The following is a 5463-nucleotide window of genomic DNA, read 5'->3' as shown; positions in this document are numbered from 1 at the left end:
AAGGCGGTCTGGTATTCCCATCTCTTTAAAAATTTTCCACAGTTTGTTGTGATCCACACAGTCAAAGGCTTTAGTGTAGTCAATGAAGCAAAAGTAGATCTTTGTATGGAATAAATCTAGCTTATACATTTGGAAGTTCTTGGTTCACGTACTGTTGAAGCTTAGATTGAAGGATTTTGAGCATTACCTTACTAGCATGTGAAATAAGCACAATTGTACAGTAGTTTGAACATTCTTTGGCATTGCTTTTCTTTGGGGTTTAAATGGAAACTGACCATTTCCAGTCCTGTGACCACTGCTGAGTGTTCCAGATTTGCTGGCATATTGAGTGCAACACTTTCACAGTATTATCTTTTAGGATTTTAAATAGCTCAGCTGGAATTCCATCAGTTCCACTAACTTTGCTCATAGTAATGCTTCATAAGGCCCACTTGACTTCACACTCCAGGATGTTTTGCTCTAGGTAAGTGACTACATCATTGTGGTTATCTGGGTCATTAAGATCTTTTTTTGTATAGTTCTTCTTTATATTCTTACACCTCTTCTCAATCTCTTTTGCATCTGTTAGGTCCTTGCTATTTCTGTCCTTTATTGTGCCCATCTTTGCATGAAATATTCCCTTGGTATCTCCAATTTTCTTGAAGAGATGTCCAGTCATTTCCATTCTATTGTTTTCCTCTATTTCTTTTCATTGTTCACTTAAGGCTTTCTCATCTTTCCTTGCTATTCTCTGGAACTCTGCATTTAGCTGGGTATATCTTTCCTTTTCTCCTTTGCCTTTCACTTCTGTTCTTTTCTCAGCTATTCGTAAGGTCTCCTCAGACAACCGGTTTTCCTTCTTGCATCTCTTTTTATTTGGGATAGTTTGGATCACCACCTCCTATACAATGTTAGAAATCTCATCCATAGTTCTTCAGGGACTCTGTCTACCAGATCTCAATCTCCTGAATCTCTTTGTTACCTCCACTGTATAATCATTAATGAATTTGATTTAGGTCATGCCTGAATGGGCCAATTTAAGCCTGAATTTTGTAATAAGGAGCTCATGATTTGAGCCACAGTCAGCACCAGGTCTTATTTTTGCTAACTGTATAGAGCTTCTCCATCTTCGGCTGCAAAGAATTAATCAGTCTGATTTTGGCATTGACCATCTATCTGGTCATGTCCATGTGTAGAGTTGTCTCTTCTGGTGTTGGAGGAGAGTATGTGCTATGACCAGTGTATTCTCTTGAAAAAACTCTGTTTGCCTTTCCCCTGCTTCATATTGTACTCCAAGGCCAAACTTGCCTGTTACTCCAGGTATCTCTTGACTTCCTACTTTTGCCTTCCGATCTACTATGATGAAAAGGACATCTTTTTTTGGTGTGGTGTTAGCTCTAGATGGTATTGGAGGTCTTCATAGAACTGTTCAACTTAACTTCTCTGACTTTTGTGTTTGGGGCATAGACTTGGATTACTATGATGCTGAATGGTTTGCCTTGGAAACGAACTGAGATCATTCTGTTATTTTTGAGATCGCACCCAAGTACTGCATTTTGGACTCTTTTGTAGACTCTGAGGGCTGCTTCATTTCTTGTAAGGGATTCTGGGCCATGTGTGTAGCTATAATGGTCATCTGATTTAAATTTTCCCATTCTTGTCCATTTTAGTTCACTGATTCCTAAAATGTCGATGTTCATTCTTGCCATCTCCAATTTGACCACGTCCAATTTACCTTGATTCATGGACCTAACATTCCAGGTTCCTATGCAGTATTGTTCTTTACAACATCAGACTTTACTTTCACCACCAGACACATCCACAGCTTAGCATTGTTTATGCTTTGGCCCAGGCTCATTATTCTTTCTGGAGTTATCTTATCTTCCCCAGTAGCATATGGAACACCTACTGACCTGGAAGCTCATCTTCTGGCGTGATGTCTTTTTTCCTTTTCATGCTGTCTATGGGGTTCTTGAGGCAAAAATACTGAAGTGGTTTGCCATTCCCTTCTCCAGTGGACCACGTTTTGCCTTACACGAGTCTATGATGCATGTGAACATTTTGGTTAGCTTTCTGTGATTATGTTTTCTTTCTGGAGGCTGTGGGGTTGTACTTCTTGCTTCTTCTGTCTGTCATCTGATGGGTGAGAATAAGAGGCTTCTGCATGTGAGGGACTGGTTATGGGGAAAACTGGGTCTTGCTCTGGTGGGCAGGGCCATGCTCAATAAATCTTTAATGCAATTTTCTGCTGAGAGGTGGGCCTGTGCTCCCTCCCTGTTAGTTGTTTGGCCTGAGGCGACCCAGTTCTGGAGTCTACAGGCTCTGTGTGTTAGTCACTCTGTCGTGTCTGACTCTTTGCGACCCCATAGACTGTAGCCCGCCAGGCTTCTCTCTCCATGGAATTCCCCAGGCAAGAATACTGGAGTGGGTTGCCATTCCCTTCTCCAGAGGCACTTCCTAACCCAGGGATTGAACCCTGGTCTCCTGCCTCACAGGCAGATTCTTTACCGTTTGAGCTACAGGGACGTCTCTATGGTACAGGCTCTCTGGTAGGGCTAAAAGTGAGCTTCAGGGCGGGGAAAAAATAAGTAAATAAAAGTGAGCTTCACAAGGACTTATGCCAGCACACGCCTCACAGTGCGGCTGCTGCCAGCACCCAAGGCCGTGCGGCGGGCCACTGCCAACATACACCTCTGCAGGAGGCCCTCAGACACTCACAGACAGGTCTGACTCAGTCTCTTCTGAGACCACCACTCCTTTCCCCTGGGTCTGGTGTGCACAAGGTTTTGTTTGTGCCCTTCAAGAGTCTCTGTTTCCCCCAGTCCTTTGGAAGTTCTGTAATCGGATCCCCCTGTCTATCAAAGTCAGATTCCCTGGGGATTCCCAGTCCCCCTGCGAGATCCCCAGGTTGGGAAGTCTGATGGGGGGCCTAGAATCCTCACAACAGTGCGAGAACTTCCTTAGTTTATTATTCTCCAGTTTGTGGGTCACCCACCTGGTAGGTCTTAATTACCATCATACAGATTCCTTTACCCTCTACCTTTTATGTTGTAGTTTTCATACATATATTGAAAAATTACCCAATGTTATAATTTTTTATTTCAAGAGTCATAAGTACTTTTCTAAACTTAAGATATAATGAATTGTTTATTATTCTTACCTGGACATTTGTCATTTATGTTGTTCTTCCTTCATTTCTAAAGTTCCAGATTTCCCTCTAGTTATCATTTACCTATAGCCTGAAGAATTAACTTTCTTTAGCATTTCTTTTAGAGTAAGTCTGCTGGTGATAAATACTTAGTTTACCTTCATCTTATATGTCTTTATTTATCTTCATTCCTGAAGGATATTTTCAGAAGATATATTGTCCTGGTTTGACAGTTCTTTCCTTTCAGCATTTTAAGGGTGGTATTCTATTGCCTTTTGGCCCTAGTGTTTTCTGATAGGAAATCTACAGTTGTTTGAATAATTATTTTCTCATATGCGTGTGTGTGTGCATGCTAAGTCAGTTCATTGATCCTATGGACTGTAGCCCACCAGGCTGCTCTGTCCATGGGGATTCTTCAGGCAAGAATACTGAAGTGGGTTGCCATGTCCTCCTCCAGGTGATCTTCCTGATCCAGGGATCAAACCTGCATCTCTTATGTCTCCTGCATTGGCAGGTGGGTTCTTTACCACTTAACGCCACCTGGGAAGCCCTGTTTCCTTATATATATCATGTCAATTTTCTCCAGTGACTTTTAGGTTCCCCCCCCAACTTTGGCTTCCCCTGGTTTTATCATGTCATATGTGACAGAGTTTCCTTTGTTCTGTTTTTAAGATTGATTTATTTACTTTTGGCTGCACTGGGTCTCCCTTGCTGCAGTCAGGCTTTCTCTATGGTGCAGTGAATGGGGCTACTCTTCATTATGGTGCATGGGCTTCTCACTGTGGCAGCTTCTCTTGCTGCAGAGCCCAGGCTGCGGGGTGTGCAGGCTTCAGTAGTTGTGGCTGCGTGGGCTCAGTAGTTGTGGCTCTCTGGCTTATTTGCTCTGCAGCATGTGGGATCTTCCCAGACCATCGCTCTAAGCTGTGTCTTCTGCATTGGCAGGTGAATTCTTAACCACTAGACCACCAGGGATGCCCCAGCATAGTTTCCTTTGAATTCATCCTATTTGAAGTCCAATGACTTTCTGAATTTTGTAAATTTATGTCTTTCATAAAACTTGGGAGAATTTCAGCCATTATTTCTTTAAATATATATATATATATATTTCTGCATTAATCCCTTTCCCTTCTCCTTCAGGAACTAAATTACATGAATATTAGGTCTTTTAATATTTTTCTCATTTTCCTCAATCCTTTTTCCCTGTTCTTCATAATGTACAATTTCTACTAATTAAGCATCAAGTTTATGGATTTTTTTCCCTCTGTCTTCTTCATTCTGCTATTTCGCTCATCTTATGAACTTATGTACAATTTATAATTTTTAATTTCAAACTGCTTATGGACTTTTTTCATTTTCTATTTTTCTGTAGAAAACTATCTTTTACTCATTTCAAGAGTGTTCACCTTTGCGACTCCATGGACTGTAGCCTACCAGGTTTCTCCATCCATGAGATTTTCCAGGCAAGAATACAGGAGTGGGTTGCCATTTCCTTCTCCAGACGATCTTCTCGACCCAGGGATCGAACCCGGGTCTCCCGCATTGCAGGCAGCTGCTTTACTCTCAGCTACCAGGGAAGCCCTTTACCTCTTGTAGGACGATTATAATAGCTGCTTTAATGTCTTGTTTGATAATTTAAATATCTGTCTTTCCAGGATTGGTATCTCTTGACTGTGTTTTTCCTGAAATTTGAGCAGATTTTTGCCAACTTCTTTACATGTCCAATAATTTTGAATTATATACAAGAGACTTTGGGAACCTATTAAATCCTCCAAATAATTTGTTTGCCAATTTTTTTTTTGAGGTTTTTATCAATTTGTTTGTTTTCCCAAGCAATAGTCCAATTAGGTTCCAGCTGTCAGTTTTTTTTTTTCACTTTCTCTGGATGAATGTGTTTTCAGTTTTTAAAGGATTTGCTATGCTGCTGTATCTGCCCTTTGCATATGCCCCTCAGGGATTAGTCTGAGGCTTGGGAAGTAGTTTATATATATGTTCAGTTCTCAAAATCTTTGCTTTGTTCCTCTGGTTATGCTCCATACGTGCATAACTTAGGGGTGAACCTAAGACTTATGTTGATTCACACACAGAAGTAGATGATCTGTTCCAGCTCTCTCTTTAACAGTACTTCCCCACATTCTCTGGCTTCTAGGGACTCTTTTTGCTGGTTCTTTATGCTATAAATATGGAGTCCTCTCAGGTAGGGACTTCTTGAACTGTCACATAGTTCCATGTGCTAAGGGCCCTCTCCAGAAAAGGCAATGGAAGGAAGGAGAAACAACAATAAACCAGAGGTTCAACACTCCACCACACACTTTGCACAACACAGGCAACTTTTCCTT

The sequence above is a fragment of the Cervus elaphus genome, chromosome 28 (genome assembly GCF_910594005.1).
Source record: "Cervus elaphus chromosome 28, mCerEla1.1, whole genome shotgun sequence".
Taxonomy (NCBI): Eukaryota; Metazoa; Chordata; class Mammalia; order Artiodactyla; family Cervidae; genus Cervus; species Cervus elaphus.
This window is presented reverse-complemented; position numbering follows the sequence as displayed.